Here is an 18,209-nt window from a genome sequence, read left to right on the forward strand (position 1 = left end):
TACTTCCGATTCACAGCAATTTTAGTGCTGATCCAAAATATTTCTGATGATGATTTTGAGTTCAAAACTTACACCACTTGGCGTTGTGCTGAGAGTGAGAGGTTTTCGCAATCTTCCTGCCCATGTAACGCACATACGTATCCCTTTCATGCATTAAATTCGTCTATTTCATAATATTATTTTTCATGTATTCCATGAATAGGAATAAATTTTGAATAAATTTTTTGTTGCATTTATAGAAATACTTGATCTTGTCTAATTTGGGTGTAAGGGTTTCAAATACGACATTAGTTTCAATCCTAAAACTACAAACTTTTTTTGAAATAACATTTTGCTTAAAAAATAAATTTTTTTCGGAAAGTACGAGTTTAAAAACGTTATATGTTACAAGATGTCGCGTAAATGTTCAAATAAACTTCTAACTAAAGGAGTTAGGGCCCACCATCGAATTAAAATTGCATAGGTGCTCATACCTGGAAATGTCGTCATACGCCTCTAGAGACTCCTCCCTTTTGTGAACTATTTCTTTGTTTGCTGCAGAAACAAAGGTCATAATAGGAAAGTGTCCAGAGTCTCGTACGATGAAATTTCCGGACATAAGTTCCTTATCAATCTTATTCCTGATGTCCTAACGCCTCAAGAAGTTTGTCGTAACATTCTCGCAACTCTCTGCTATATATAACGCTTTTAATCTCGTACAATTCATTAAATAATAGACTAAAATGTCATTAAAAAACAGTAGTTTTGAGTGAGACATTTATTGCTTATTTGAAATCAGCGATTCGAAAGTTTATAAAGTGTGTTAAAAAAATCTCATGCCACAGAAAAAAAAATGCTCCCCAGATCTTTTTTTATGAAAATTATGCAGCCTCAAAGCTTGATCAAAAGCTTCCCTTTTTTTTGAGAATTATTTAAAATTATAGGGCTACGGAGTTGAATATTGGTAGCTGCAAATCCGAGGTACAGTGTGCCAAAAAAATGGATCACCCTGAATAATTTTTGATCTAATGATTGGATCTTCACGTTCTAGGAGTCAATCTTAATGGTTCGAGGGAGTGACTTCAAATATGCTAATTAATTAGTGTAGACGATATTTTAAGTTATGAAATGAGGCACAAAAACGTATTTTCTCTGAATAAACAAAATATAGGGAGTTATATATATAATAGACCCCAATATAGTCCCAATCTAATATAAGTCATAGATTGTGGCTACCCCCAAAACAGTCACAGACTGGAAAATATGGTATTCATAGTTTGGTCAGAGAGCTATCCAAAGTTTGGACCCCTTAATATTAATTTTACTTTTTGCGTATTTCACCATATCACGAGAACTTTAGAAGCGAATCGAAAAATATTTGCACGCAATTATAAAATTTGTTTGTCCAAAGATAATTCCGTGCAAAAAATAATATTTAGTAAATATTTATTATTTTTTATTATTTTATTTAATAATGGTCGAAAAAGTTTTTAATTGTAAAGTAAACAAATTTTTGCAACATTTCAAAGAATATAATTTTACATGGTAAAATACAAAATTTGAGAAAAATTCGTTGAAAAGTTTCTGAGAAATTGAATTTCAAAAAAGTCAGATGCTTAAAATTTTATTTCTCAGGAATTATTCGACCGATTTCGCTCTAATTTCGTATTTTGTCATGTAAAAGTATATTCTTTAAAATGAAGCAAAAATTTGTATATTTTACAATTTTTTTGATCATTATTAAATAATGTCTCGAGATATACCGAAAGATGCAAAAAGTAAAATTAATATTAAAGGGTTAACACTTGTGAGCACTCTCCTGACCAAACTATTGGGACCATATTTCCCAGATTAAAGGCTACCCCCTATACTTTAAGGATGAAAAATCCAAATCAGTAAAAAAAAAAAAATGTTTATTCAGAGAAAGTACATTTTTGCGTCAGATTTCGAAACCTAAAATATCGACTGCACTAAATAACTAGTATATTTGAAGTCACCTTTTCGAGCCATTAAGAAGTGCTAGAACGTGAAGATCCGATCATTATATCAAAAGTTATTCTAGGTGGTCCGTTCTTTTGCGCACTGTAGAATAGCTGGTTAACGGGATTACTGAAAGGCAATAGAAGGAAATAAATAAAATAAAATTAGATAAATAAAGATCAAGGTATATGCATTTATAAAATAAATGTTAGTAAATATTTAATAATTTAAAATCATTAATATGAAGGACAATTTCCCTTACCCCGTTTTAATTTTGAAATGTTTTACTTTTTGGATATTTTTGTCATAGCATTTACTATTGTACACTTTTGTCACTTACATCATATATCCCTTAATTGTTTTCGACTTAATTACTTTTGAAATTCAAGCTTTTTAATTTATTTATCGCTATAAGAGTATGATTATTTTAATAAATGTTAACGCTATAATAAGGATTTTTTATAAAACATATTTAAATCTTATTCGATTTTTAAAAAAAAACTAGAATGCAGCTGTAGCTTATTTTTTTAATTAAAACAATAAATTCTTCAAATATATTAAAACATTTAATAATTAATGAGAATAATATATTTCAATTGATCATGCCGTCACAAAAAATTTATGTTATGACAGTTAATTTGAAAAGCTTTTATATTTCGCGAACAAAATTATTTCGCGAACTGAAAAATTATTAACTCATTCAATCCTCATTAAGAACGAAAGAAACTGGAAAAAGTTATAAAAAATTAATGAATGTTAATAAAAGAAATGAAGAATAAAAACTGCCTCAATATCGCGTTTTTTTATTTGCAAAATTAAAAAGTTGTTACATTAATACCACTGTTGGATTACTATCTGTTTAAAAGCGTCATCTTAATTTGAATTTGAAAATACTTTTAATGAGGATGGTTTTTCTCGTTTTTTTCACTATTGATTTTTGAGCGCCGAGACTTTTATTTAATGTAATTAGATCTTAAAAAAAAAGGTTCTTTTCGTTCTTTTTGTCTCATTACTAAATGAGGAATTAAGTCTTAAAGAAAAACTGAAGCGTTTTAATTAGAGTTTAATTTTCGCTCTAATAAAATATCTTTTTCAATTTCGGAATGCAATTAGAATAAAATTAGAACCTTTCGCATAAGAATTTTATTTGACTAAAATATCAGATTATGAATATTTACGCATATTAAAAAAAAAGTTGCAGGGAGAATTATTTTAATATATTTAAACGATAAGTTACATATTTCGCAAACCAATATTTAAAGTAAATTATTGACCATAAAAAGGGGAGGCAATCTAATTTTGAAGAAAATGAAAATGTAAATGGACAAATGAAAATAGTGGAATGGGTTAGTATTTCAAAAATGATGTTGTTGTGTTTCTTGTTCCACTTGCCAATTAGCAAGCCTGCTTGAAATCAAGGGAATTTTTAAGACAGAGTGTACTTTTCTTGTTTTTTCAGAGGCGCCTTCTATGGCCAAGAGTACGAGTTCAGCCACACACACGTCACAGCCCGTTTTACAAGGAAGACCCAATCATACTCCATTCACAGCTCGTAATTTTGATCTAAACCAGAGAATGATCAATTTCCAATTCAGTACCCCCAATGGTATTGATTTCGTAAGACAACTTGGAGGATTTTCTTTGTGAACCCAACAGATTTAACGTGCACCAATAACCAATTAATACATGGGGATTCTTCATCCGGCGGGTTTTGAACTAGATTTAATTCCAAGACCCATTTTGATAACTTCTAAAGATACATTGTTCTTTCAGGTAGCCAATAGTAGTCTATTGGCTACCTGAGGTAGCCATCTAGGCCACATACAATTCTTGAAATATTTTTTTTCCTTTCAGAATCTCCTACCGGGCTTCTCAATTACCTTCACATTGGTAAATCTTGCATTTCCATTATACAACATGGGCAATATTTTTCAAGAACCCATAAGAGTAAATTATATGTCCTTATGAATAGAGCGCACGTTTTTCCACCCATATAATTAAATCAGTAAATCAAGTGAGTCCCATCTAGATATTTTTGCCAGGGGATCACATGAAAGAAGTGTGAAATCCACATGTGCCCCCATATGAGTCTTGCCACATGGTAAAGAAGTGAATAATCTACATGGACTCCATATTGGTTTTTCCAAATTGTATAGCAGGGGGTAATATGTATGGATCCCACATGGATAAACCATGTGAATCCATGTCGGTAACCCACTTCTAAACCATGTGGACCCTAATAGGCATGATGCTTGGGTACTGTTGTTGGGGAAATGATCAGGGAATATGATTTTTTTAATTGGAATATGATTTATCCATCAAAATCCAAACTATGTTGGGATTTTGTGTTGTCCCAACGTAAAGCTGAGTCAATTTCAATGTAGATGGCTTGTGATGGAAAATCATGATGGTAACCAGTAAGTTATATTGGATCATGATGGATTTTTTGGGGCAAATTATAAACCCAATATTTTTTTCTTTGACGTTCCAGGTTTGTTTGCATATTCTCCGGACACTGAGTTTTTCTGAATTTTAGTTTCATGTCGTGTTTCTGCATAAGAATGAGAGACAAACTTCTCTTAAAACTTTATTGCTTTTTTTGGTAATTTTTGTAACTACGCTTCATTATAATAACATGCTTGTTCCTCAAGTTTACAAAATTCGCAAGCTGAAAAATTAATAAGACATAACTAAAGACAGAGATGTTAATACTACTTGTTACTCAACCAATATAAAACTAAGGCAGACAATTTAGAAATGGGAAAGTTCTGAAAGCGTCTGCGCATTACTTCGTTATTGGAGTTCCATTTAGAGCTTAACTCAATTTGAAACTTATCCTATTTAATCGGTAATATATTTTTAAATGTAAACATTCCTTCTGCAATCGTTTGAACAAATTACACTATGACTTGACAGAGTCCAGCCTCTTCTCTTTAAATTCTTATTATATTGAATTCGGCGTGATGTGTCGTTACGGAATTAAAATGTCATAATTTCAGATGAACTATTGCTTCGAAACTTAGTGCAACAAAGGCAGGACCACTTGCAAATGAAATGGCGTAAATAATTGAGATCAATACAAGCAAAGCTTCTACCAGAAGTTAAAATAACTTCTTGAAATACTGCCCCTTTCCGTTGAGAACACGAAACACGGTCAAGAATAAAATCAATAAAACAATGAAGAGTCACGGTGGCTCAGAGGATGGAGCGTTTGTCTCCCTTGAAGGTGATCCAGGTTCGAATCCTAGCAGTGGCTGGTTGATGCGAATTCTGCTCCCGCCTCGCACCGACCACAGTGCTGACGTGAAATATCCTCAGTTGTAGACGAATCATGGGTGAGAATCTCCCAGCAGTCGGGCTATCCGTGATAAGTATTCGTGGTTTTCCTCTTCATGAAACGCAAATGTGAGTTAGTTCCATAAAAAAAGTTCTCTCCGAAAAGCCAATTTGTCCCAATGCTTGATCCAGGAGTTTCCTTGGCTTCTGCGTTGAGTTGAAAATTGCAAGGTCACTGAGTTGAACAATGAAAGTGGTATACTTGGAATAGTTCAACACCGATCATAAAAAAATAGCAAAATAAAAACAATTTTAAAATACTATTTAGTTTAATTTATAGCAATTTCTTGAATTTGAGTATATATATTAAATTGTTTCTTGAAAATTTATCTATATATATATACATATATATATAAATTTTCTGTAAATGCAAAATATTAAGGAGTAAAACGCGAAAATAACAAAAACTAATTGCCACTGGTTATATTAAATTAAAACTTCTAAGCTGTATTCATAGTTGTTCGGAGAAAAAACACACATTTCCAATTTAATCCTACTCTTATTTCGTAAAACCTTTTCTCAGACGCGATAAATTTGAATAATTTAAATGCAAATTTTTTCTTACACTTCCTTTTTAAACACTTTAAGTAAAATCATTTAGCTATTAATCGTAAAGACATCATAAAATTATTTTTTGACGCCTAAAACTTTGTCATGAAATTAAAAAAAAAACTAAAGTAGTCTTAACTATATCAAATTTTAATAGTTAAGCTTTTTAGAAACCTGAAATTAGTTTTAGATTATTTAAAGGATATTAAACTGAAAAAAAAATGCATTTAAAATGTGTGAATATCTGCTTATTATTAATTTGTTAAAAAAGTTCTAAGTTTTTTTCTCAATAAATAAGATTTAATTTAGAATATATAAAATACGTTTTTTACGACAGTTTTATTTATGTTTCTCAACAAGCTTAAAATTTAATTACGTACTTAAAATTTAATTTTCTTTAAGTTTTCAGGGCACGTATTCACATTTTTATAATTTTTTTGAGGTTTTATAACCGTTGTTAAACAGCCCACCCTATTTTTCGGCTTTACAACTACTAATGTTCAACTCAGTAGTCTTGAACCCAACCCAGAAGACACGAGAACTCCTGGAACAAGTATTGGGAGAAATTTGCCTTCGTGATGGTCATTTTGATGGAACTAACTCACATTTGCGTTACATGGAAAGGAAGACCACGAAAACCTCCCAAGACTAGCCTGATGGCAATGAGACTGTAGCCCATGATCCGTCTGCTACTGAGGATATTATACATCAGCACTGTGATCCGTGCAAGCCGTACACGGAATTCGTATCAAGCAGCTATAGCTGGGATTCGAACCCTGTTCACCTCATTGGAAGGCGAATGCTTTCTCCCCATTTTAAACAATGCAATTTCCATAAAAATGATATAAACTTGTCTTGCGAATTATATAAATTAGAAAATACAGTTATGCTCAATTCTTAATATGGATATGAAAATAATTATTCTTACACATAGTCTTTCCGACCGCATGAATTTCATTGTGCTTTTTCTATGTATGAGCTGTTTGTAAAGTACGATCTTACGTACTACGTATGTACAGAATAGACAATGTCAAAATTTCATTACATGAATCAATATGATATGTAATATGAATCAGCATGAAATTTTAATAATGCTCTTGGTATTTACGCTTAGTATGTAACAGAACGATCAGAGCCTGGCTAAGGCAAGGGCATACGGGGCATTTGCCCCTGGCTCCCACTTCAGAGGGGGCTCCCCAAATCGAATAGAAAGTTAATTTTACGTTTCCTTCCTTAATAAACTTTTTTTTAAAACGAAATATCAGCACAGTAAAAAATCTGTCAGTTTTATGTTTGCTTCTTCATTAATCTATATTTCGTAAATCCATGGCTTGGCTTTCTAGGGGCGGAATTCAGCTAAATTTTTGCTATTAAGATGGAAAAATTTGGCCAATCAAAATCCTGTATTTTTACATATCGCAAAATGTGATATGTTTTCAAAAATGCAGGTTTCTGATTGGCTCAGGTGAGCCATCGTAAGTGAGAAAATTTAGCTGAATTCCACCCTGTAATCTGTCAGTTTTATGTTTGCTTCTTCATTAATCTATATTTTCTAAATCCATGACTGGGCTTTCTAGAGGCGGAATTCAGCTAAATTTTTGCAATTAAGATGGAAAAATTTAGCCAATCAAAATGCTGTATTTTTACATATCGCAAAATGTGATATGTTTTCAAAAATGCAGGCTTCTGATTGGCTTGGGTGAGCCATTTTAAGTGAGAAAATTTAGCTGAATTTCGCCCTAATGTCAGGAAGGATATGAATCTTTCGCAGCTAGATGACAAAGTTAACAATCAGAAAACTGCATTCGGCATGATGGACATAGAATTGTCCGAAAATCAAAAAAATGGACAGAATGATATTTCTTTAGACCATTAAAGGGGGACACTTTATAGCTAGTTTTTAGGTATTAGTCAATTTTCTTGTTATATATACTTATAAAGAGGTGAAAAATTTAAATACCTCCATAAAGTCCGGTTCTTCATTACTGAAGTAGTGAAACAGACGGGGCCCCCGAAGAAGTTTTTGCCCCCGGCCCCAATTAGGTCAAGTCGGGCCCTGAGAACGATATTACGTACACTAAAGAAAAAAATTTGGTTAAAACTATCAGAATATGGTAAAATTTACCTTTTTTTCTGGCCTGCAGCTAAAAGCTCGGTGATTTTTACCGAAATACTTTGGCAATGATTTATAAATAATTAACCATAAAATATGGTGTCATTTTATGCGATAAAATTTAGTTAATGTGGCGAAATTGCGTAATTTTTTCATGAAACTTCGGAAACACGGCATGAAACCATTTAGTGAGTTATAGATATATTCCAGCTATGTGTTTTTAGCGAAATGCTTGGCAGCAAGAATTGTAATTTTAAAAACCAGAATTACCAAATGAATAGTTTATAAATACCGTATACTTTGGTCTTATTACCAACATTATGTTTTTTTTTTCTTTTTTAGAAAAAAAACAACAACCAGAAATGTCATTACCACACAGTACGGTAAATTTGCCAGATTTTTTTTCTCCGTGAACCATATACTCACATAATAAGCAATTTTAAAATTTTAGACTGATTTATAATTTGTTTCAATGGAAGCAACTAGCATGATCTTTTGCCTCATCTTAAAGATAATAGATATGCGTAAAATATTCTTCATATCAATTGTCTTTCGAATCATGCGAACGTATACTTACCAATAAAAGTAATAAATTAATGCATAAGTTCGATATTGCTCTTTCTATTTCGGCTCAGTATGGGCAACTTATTATGCTATTTAAGACAAAATAAGCAATATCTAAATTTCATGTTGATTAATAATAATTTTCAATTTAAGCTACCCTTTTTGCCCAGTTTTAAGGGTGATAGATAAGTATGGTGCTCTTTATGTTGGTTGTTTTACAAACATGCGAACGTGTGCTTTTCTTGAAACTAATGAATAATGAATAAGCGAAGTAAAACTAATGAATAAGCGATAAATTTTAAATTGCACGACAAGTAATTGTACCATATAACTTACATGATAAACAAATTATTGATTTTTTAATTTATTTTTGGTATTTATTTATTTCATTTACGTTAATTATTTATTCATTGTATTTAGTAATTTAATTAATTTGCTTTATTAACTTGATAAATACTTTATTATTTACTCTTTTGCTTAACAACTAAAAATTTATGAAACTTAATATTTTTCACTAATATACGAATCTACACCTTATTTAGGCAAGGTCTTCACAGGCATTTATTTTATATATATTTATTTCATTTAATTATTTTAATTACTTATTTATTCATTTATTTTATTTACTTAATAAATACTTTATTATTTTGCTTAACCTAATTTAAGTGTCATCCACACCGAGTCATATTTCACGTTTGAGTTCAGCTTATATAAAAAGGCTTGATGTTTGGAAAAAAAAGTCTTTATAAAATGTAGAGATAATTTACCATTTGATAAGTTTAAAAAGAAAAATTGACGGATTTTTAAAGAAGGCGTAGTTAAAATTTGACTACGGCTAGACTAAATAAATCAACTATTTAGCTTAAACATTGATTAAAAAACTTTTTGAAACGCAAATTATTAACTTTTTACTCCCCTCTAGCTATTTATTCGATAATAGTTTTTAAATTAATAGTAACTATCAACAGTTCAAATAAACATTGAATGAAGGTTTCGAATTAGAATAAAAAATTATGAATAATTTTCTTCTTAATTGTAATGAAAAGGGGGGGAAATTACCCGTGATCTAAAATTGACTAAATGCAAATATTATTTAAAAATCAGAAAATTCGTTTTTAGGTAGTTTGCTTTTAAATATATAAAAAATATTAGTTAAAATCCCCCTTTAACCATACTAAAATGTCTTTGTTAAAGAATAAGCGTAGAGAGATTCTATTTTGGGAATTCAAGGCTGAAAACATACCATTGAAATATAAATAGATATATATTTTAAAGGAAGAGTTATTTTTAGAATCGTTCTCTCTTTCAATTCCATATAAGGAAGCAGAAATGATTTTCCTTAATGCGTAAGGTTACAAGGAATGTATGAAGTGTGCCTTTTTACCTCAAATCTGTGTTGATATAAAACGTAAGAACTCATAGTTTTGCGTGTCCTTTTCATCATGATTTGATCCTGATAAACTGTTCCGGAATTGTCAGAAGTCTTTACCCTTAGGGAGTGTGGATATGAACTGTTATCAATACCAGCCTACATTTAAATAAACCTTTTTAGAACGTCTGATGGCTTAAGACTGCAATTATTTCAAGCTAAATACAACACTGATAACAGGGTTGTAGCCCTGTTATTACATATATATATATACACACCGAAGTGCCACTACATTATGACCTGATGACCGTTATGATTACTAATAACATGTAGGACCACCTTTAGCCCTCAAAACTGCTAGCAACCGCCGTGGCATTGAATCCACAAGGTGCTGATAGGTTGTCTGAGTTATCTGGTACCAAGCGCTCACCAACTGGTCCTGCAATTCCCTCACATTGCGAAGGAGTAGCGTGGAAGCACGAATTTGGTTTTCCAATTAGGACCACAAATGCTCTATTGGATTAAGGTCAGGTGAATTCGGGGGCCAAGACATTACTTGAAAGTTATTGGAATGTTACTCGACGATTCGACCCTTATGACATGGTGCATTATCCTGTTGGTAAACACCGTCCTCCGCAGGAAAAACTGTCCTGCCATGAATGGGTGAACCTGGTCTGCAACTATGTTCAAGTAGCTTACAGACGTCAGGGATTGTTCTACGAGGATTATGGGTCCTAATGTGCCCCATGAAAATATTGTTCCTGGGCATGAAATCATGAAATCCTGGGCGGGCCCATTGTTATAGATAGAGGGTGGTCATAACGTAATGGCTCTTCATTGTATATTAACCCCGTTAAATTCAAACGGAGGACAGAAAATTTGTTGTCAGCGGCGAAACTTTTTAATGAAAATCGTACAATACACAGACATTTTCTATTATCTATATGTGCACTATCTATTTGCATTTTCTAATTTTAAATTTCTATTGCAAATATGTAAATTAAAATATATTTCATTCCAATAAACGTTTTGATTTTTTTATGCTTTATATCAAATTAATAACCCTCATTCTTCTCATAATAAATAGAACCAATTATTTTAAAAAATAAAATAAAGTTATAAAGGAAATAAGATAAAAATATTATAATTCAGACGAAATTTAAGAAGTGAACTTTTTTTCAGCACTCTTTTTTTTTTTAATTCTGTAGAAGTAAATAAAAAAAATAGTGAAAATTAACTTATAGGACTAAACTGATTTATTTCACAAATTAGAGAGGGTTACTAACAAAATTGGTAATAGCTGACTGCTTGGTTTTTTAGTTGCTCATGCTTTTCAAAAGTCTTCTAACTTTTCAACCAAATCCAAAAAAATGATTCGATATTTTTTTGCATTGCAAAATGATTGATTGCTTTGTAAGCATACATTAGAGGAAAGTAAACCATAATTTTTGAAAGTGAAATTTAAGAAAAAGTTTAGCTTCACACGATTTCACCAGTAGAAATGCAATTGAGCACTATCAATTTCTTAGAACAACCTATGTGAGAAATCCCTATCCATATTAAACAAAGGATCAGTATGGGTGGTCATTTCCCAAGAAAACATGCATCATTACACTCATGAGACATTCCCATGAGGTGAAGAAAAAAAACTCGAGAGTACAAAAAGAATTCTGTTGTTTCTTGTAACAACCCCTCCCACTCGACGGTTTTAATTCAGGTAACACTATAACACAAAGCATTAAAAGAATATTCTCTTTTAGATATAGAACTATGAATGATTAGTTTTTTTACCTGTTAGAAGGGAAATAAATTTTCTGTTTACCTTAAAAGTAAAATTTTTTCTTGAATAATGAAATTCGAATTCACCCTAAAAGATATTATATATATATATATATATATATATATATATATATATATATATATTATATATTACAATATATATTATAATATATATATATATCAAAATGAGGAATAAAACAAAGAACAATTATAGACATATGAAAAAAAAGGGGGGGTGGAATAATAAGTAAAAAATAACAAACAACAGTTTATATAATAAATATATATATATATATATAAAAAAATGGATTAAATTTTATTTAAAAAACCGGAAAAATAAAATCGGGAAAAAAAGATATAATCTTTTCTTCAGCTTACACGATTATATCCGCAAAAAAGAGTGCTTGTTGTTTTTCTTAAATTTCTTCGTGTTTTCTTGTATTTACTTATTTATTATTATTATTGTTATTATTATTATTATTATTATATATATATATATATATATATATATATATATATATATATATATATATATATATATATATATATATATATATATATATATATATATATATATATATATATATATATAGCATCATCACATAACAAAATTGTGTAGATGACTTTAGTGTTTCAAACTGATCGCTCATTTATTTAATACGTAAGTTTCAATCCTCTTTATTGGTTCATTATGGAAATTGATAGTGGTCGATTATTTGCCAAGTAATTCAATCCTCTTGTCGGATTGATGAGTAGCGTAACTACCACTACAATTATTAAACTCCCATTCCTTAGTATATAACATATATTAACTTGATTTTTTTCCTGATTCTATCTGATTTTCTCGATTCTTTTTTACAAGTGATGCAACATTGACCATTTCAGCTTTAAGTCAATAGAGAGTATATAGTGAAAATAATTTTTATATATGGCAATAGTAGGACGATGGTCGATATGAATATATGAAAATGGGGAAAAATAAATGTACATAAGGCATTGACTAAAATCAATTTGATTTGAATGGTATTGAATGCAGACTGAACTTTTTTGACAGATAAATAAGCGTTATATGTTGCATGATAGTAGATGTGATGTGATGTTTATGTGTTGTGATGTATCGTTGAAACGTGACTGTGTTGTCTTATGGTACTCACTAATTTCCTACAGGAAGTATAATTTTTACTATTTATATATCTATGTGTGGAGAGAGTAGATGTCGACAATGTCAACCTTCATCTATGAAAAGGTACCCCAACATAGAATCGAGCTAACATGTCTAATATACCAGTGAATTGCAATTGTATTTTTGTAGCGGTAGGTATACTACAGTACTCCCCCGAAATAATTATAGCTGTGATAGAATTCGATGAGCGGATATCACTAGTTGATTCATTGCTGTTTGAGAAGCTGGGAGAGCTGTATTATGATCATGTATTTTCAAAGTTCATCTCACATGATGATAATTACTCGGGTAATGGGCCAATTATTAATTCCTACATTTATTTTTAGGCAACAAGGACCAGAAGGTTTCCTCCTCTACGATCTTCACCTGATGATAAAGGGATAAAGGGCCATTCCGGCCCTCAGGCACCCCGGCCAACTGAAATGACTGCGACTATCTTGGGTACCTTTTGATAGATGAAAGTATACATCGTCGGTATTCTTACCGACCTTAACCGAAAACTGAATACGACTATCTTGACAGTAATGCCTACTTCGAAGGATGGTACAACTTGGACTGTTGATTTTGTATTTGTGACTGCGATGTTATCCTCCTCGTACTGTTGCTGCCCAGTCTCGATCACGCACCACTAGAACATATACACAATCTACTGCTAATTTCAACACAGGAGCGAGCACATTCACAACTGTGATCGTAATACAGCTCTCCCGGCCTGTTTCAAAACAACAACGAATCAACTAGTGGTATCCATTCGACGAATTAGATAACAGATAAAATTCTGGTGGGGTAGTAATGTAGCGCAACAATTATTAAATTCCCTTTCCGTAAGATATAAGACATGTAAACCTAATTTTCTCTTCTTTAGATGATGGTTGACATTGCTGATAACACAACATTCATGGATCTGAAAAACTACTCATGCAAACTCTTATAAAAGCCATATTCGTTTTTAGTTGCGCAATAAAGACTTATGTGCTCTCATAAAATTTTAATGAATCTGTCAATTGCATTTAATCATTTTATTATATTTAACTTCCAGTCACTTCGGTTTTGTTAAGCCTAGTTCAAATTTATATTAATTTTAATAGTTAAAACCATTATCAAAGGCAACGAAACATAGCTCAAGGATATCTAAATCGTCTAAAATGAGAGTTCTATTTCTGATTATAAAGCCCGATTCCACTTCAAAAAACTGCTGTTGTTAATTGTCTTTTAAAGTTTAACTAACAACCCTGATTATACGAGAAACATTTGTAACTGAATTAATTTACCCTGTTATGTAACGATAAAAAAAAAACAGAAAATGAATTCACCGTCGCCGAAAATTTAAACCATTCTAATTTCAAAACAATCATAACTATTCTTTGCAAGGTTTTCGCATTCATAGGAATTGTTAATCAGTACAACCACCTTCAAATTACATTATCCCTTCAAGTAATTTATTCTAACCTGGATATCTGACGTTAGGTTATAGTTAAGCCGTATTTAATCATCTCCCTGTATAACTATAATTACACTGCATCTGAGCAACATTTGAATAGAACAGCTTATTTAAAGCAGTTATTGCTATCTTGTAAGTTAACAATGCGCTCGGCTTATCTTTAATTAACTGTTCCCCCAGCCTCTTATTGAATTACTGGCTACGATTAGGAGGGGAAGATTTAATTGATTAGTTCTGACTCTGAGTTTATTAGTGTGAATTTTAATTTAGTTTCTCGTAACCGATTTCTAATTTTTAGGAAAATGCGCACTTTAATTGCTTCGTAAATGAATTTACTGATGCTAAGTTTCACTTTTTTAATAAAAAAAAGGTTATATTTAACAATTAGAGGGAAAATGAACAAACATTTCAAAATTAGCCAAAAAATAAATGTGCTTTGCTGCAAAAAATTTTGTAATGAAATTTTTTAATTTAACTTCTTCTTATAGATAATCAATTTTTAATATGCATAATTCATATGCATAATTCATATGCTTTACAATTAAACGTTCTGATAAAAATATTTCTTACCATAAGAAATTGCATGGCGCTTATTATTTTGATATCATATAAATGTTAATAATCAATCAAGCATTTTCAGGAAAAGTTACATATTTATATTTTCAGTTCTCTTTTAGGTCTAGGCCCTAGACTCTAGGGTATAGAAAACGATAAGTAAGACCTAGATTCTATACACTAGACTCTAGGGCAGTGTTTCCCAAAGTGTGGTAAGCGTACTCTCAGGGATACGGGAACAGTTTAGCGGGGTTACGCGTTCTTATGCGAAATATCTTGCAACAAACGAAAACGTCATAAAATTTTATTTAAAAACAGAGCTAGCCATGAAAATTTACGATTGCGTATTTTTTTATTGGCTATTTTCTGCTGAGTTGACAGTTAATAATTAGTGGTGTCAACTGCCAGTTGTGAGTTTTAACTTTTGTGCAATTATTTTATGGTAAAGGTTTGTAATAAATTATACTTATTTTGATAATTTTTATAAATATAATTTTTATCCCTAACATAGAATACGGATCGCTGGTTAGTATCTACAAAACTTTGTACCAAAATCTTAAAAAATACATTTATTTTTTTATTAGTGGTACACAGAGTTACGAAAAATTTAGAAAGGGTACACAAAAGTCATAAGTTTGGGAAACACAGCTCTAGGGCATAGAAAACGAAATATGAGTTCTATTCTCGCACATGGTTTAATTATTCTATTAAAACCTCAGCACTTTTGTAACAGCCAGTTGTTGGCTAAGGTGATTACGGAGGTTAAGATTATAAGACCTACGGCATCGTAGACTAGCCTTTCACTTTCCAGACAAGCTGATACCCATCGATATGAAATTGGTTGGTTCTCAAGCCTCCACCTGGGATCGAACCCAAAATCTTTATATCCGCAACTCAGTGTCTTAACAACTTTGATATCACGTCTCAATTAATCTATTTTCAACATGCATTTAAAACAGTATATGATATTAAAATTTGTTTTACAACATTGAATTCGACGATTGAACAATTTCTATGTTATATAATAATAATGGAAAATTTTATCTTTAAAATAAGCATACAAAGATTCGAAAAACTGGAGTGATGGTTTAGTATTCCTTTACCATGGTAAAAAGCAAAAAGGTTCCCTGTGTTCTTCACGTAAAAGGGAGGTTGGAAAAAAAAGCATCTTTAAGAAATTATTGTTTCAAGCTATGGACTCTTTAAAAACACAACTTATAGAAGAATTTAATGCTGTAAGTAATGAACAAAAGACAACAAGAGGAAAAAATGAGTCCTTGAAAACTCAGTTCAAAATAGAAAGGGGGTAAAATAACGTGTTCTAATGAAACTGGGAGAACTGTAAGCATGCACATCGAAGCATGGAAATGAGATGATCTCATTGTTTACATATATTATTGGCTTAGTTTAATAAATGAACCAAAAGATGTTCCAGTTGTCAGGATCGTCGAGTTTATGAGTTACCTTGGTGCAGTATTGGTTTTAATGGACCAAATGGGTTGTAAATCAAGAAAATAGATCAACAGAAAGTATCAAAACTTTATGGGAAAAAATTTAGTGTCCTTACTCATATGATCTTAACTGTTTTTTTAAGCAAAAAGTCGTGCACTAGTTCACACTTCAAATTCTACGAAATTGAGGTTTCAAGAATGTTGAAGTTGTCATTGGATTTGAAATCTTTAAGGAACGAGTAGCAGAATTTAACACAAAAAATTTATGAAAAACGTAAAGGGAGGGGATTCTTTTAAAAGCATTGGTGCACATGAAACGCTAGATGTAATTTTTTTTCAGAATTACGTTTTCTACAAACAATAGGGAAACAATCAAGTATTGACTTTTGATAATTATTCAATTAAATTTTTTTCCCCTATGTAGTGGCTACATTTTTGGGTTGATATGTGTAGGTTTTGCTGAAATCAAAAATTTTTTTTTCGTTAAAATGTTTGGCGTGCCATACTTTTTAACATACAGTACCGAATATTAAGAGTTACTTTTTTCAAAAGAAAAAAAAATAGTGCTTGTTACTAAGTGATTGCGATGGATTGTTGTTTCGTAAGCCGCAGAACAAATTTCTGACATGGATTTTAAAGCTGTCCATACTTTAATATTAAAAGGCAAAACTTTGCCCATAATTTAATGTTAGAAGCTAAGCATATAAAAATTCAGTAATTTTTAACAATTTTTTTTCCAACCAATAGCCATAGGTAATTTTAATTAAAATAAAGCAATTATTTATAAATCCATAATTAATCAATCAAACAATTCTGTATAGTAAGAGGTTTAATCATTTATCACTTACCTAATTTTACCTTAAGCTGCCGAAGAATTTCAAACAATTACAATGTAATTAGAGCTCATTGTAAAGTGTCGCTGTGTAATTAGTTTTTTTATTTTATAGAAAAATAGTCTTTTGAGACTTGTTTAAAATGAGAAGAGGGGATTTTTGAAAATGAGAGAGAAATGTGGAAGAAAGCCCGTCAAAATGTATCGATTAGTTTTAAAGATTATTTTTCCCCCGAGCAGCGCCGCTCTTTCGGAACCATGCCTTCATACCTTTTCACTTGATTTGAATAGCAAGACGTCGCCTCCGCCATCGACATCAATTGATTTCTATGTTTGATAGTGCCCCGTAGAGAGGGATTTCTTTTCTCTTTGCGCGGGAAACGTAGAGGGAAAAATGTTTTTCAAATGTTGGCGACGGTTCCTTCCGTGGAATGTTGCTTTAAGCTATCTTTTTATCAACGTGAAACGCAACGTTGGTTGACCGTTTAAGATTAAACTTTATAAAAACACTTTTATATATTTGTAAGAATATTTATTAAAATTAGCATTCTAATTTCTCGCAATTTACAAACTATTATTTATATGTAACTTAAATTATGACTTAAATTCTTTTTTTCTATTTTATCGAAAAAATAAGAAAATGTTTAAAATGGTTAATCAGAAAACGATTTTAAAAATGTTATTTCTAGAATCGTTTGCTATTGTGGTATATTCCTATTAATGTTAAACTATGTAAAAACTCTACTTTGTTTATTTTTCTTTATATTTTTGTTAAGAAATGTATTAAAATTAGCATTCTAATTTCTCACAATTTTCAAGCTATTATTTATATGTAACTCAAACTATGACTTAAACTCTTTATTTTATTCAAAAAATAAAGAAAAAGTTCACAATGGTTAATTAGAAAACGATTTCAAAAATGTTATTTCTAGAATTGCTATTGCGGTAGATTCCTATTAATGTTGAACTATATAAAAACTCTTCTTTGTTTATTTTTATTTTTTTGTAAGAAATATATTAAAATTAGCTTTTAAATTTTGTACACTATACAAACTATTACAATACATAATTCAATAAA

At 30.8% G+C, this 18,209-nt stretch overlaps 1 protein-coding gene across 1 annotated transcript in view; it reads right to left on the minus strand.

Moving 5' to 3' along the window:
• LOC107452080 (thymocyte selection-associated high mobility group box protein TOX) overlaps nucleotides 1-17,457 on the minus strand; it is a 215,809-nt gene extending 198,352 nt beyond the window's left edge. Inside the window, exon 1 of the mRNA XM_087163794.1 lies at nucleotides 17,148-17,457. The gene's annotated coding sequence lies outside the window, so the exon portion shown is untranslated. The remainder of the gene's footprint in view (nucleotides 1-17,147) is intronic.
• Between the last annotated feature and the right edge of the window lie 752 nt (nucleotides 17,458-18,209).

Source organism: Parasteatoda tepidariorum, chromosome 1 (genome assembly GCF_982258835.1).
Source record: "Parasteatoda tepidariorum strain Cologne lab strain chromosome 1, Ptep-v5.0, whole genome shotgun sequence".
NCBI classification, from domain to species: domain Eukaryota; kingdom Metazoa; phylum Arthropoda; class Arachnida; order Araneae; family Theridiidae; genus Parasteatoda; species Parasteatoda tepidariorum.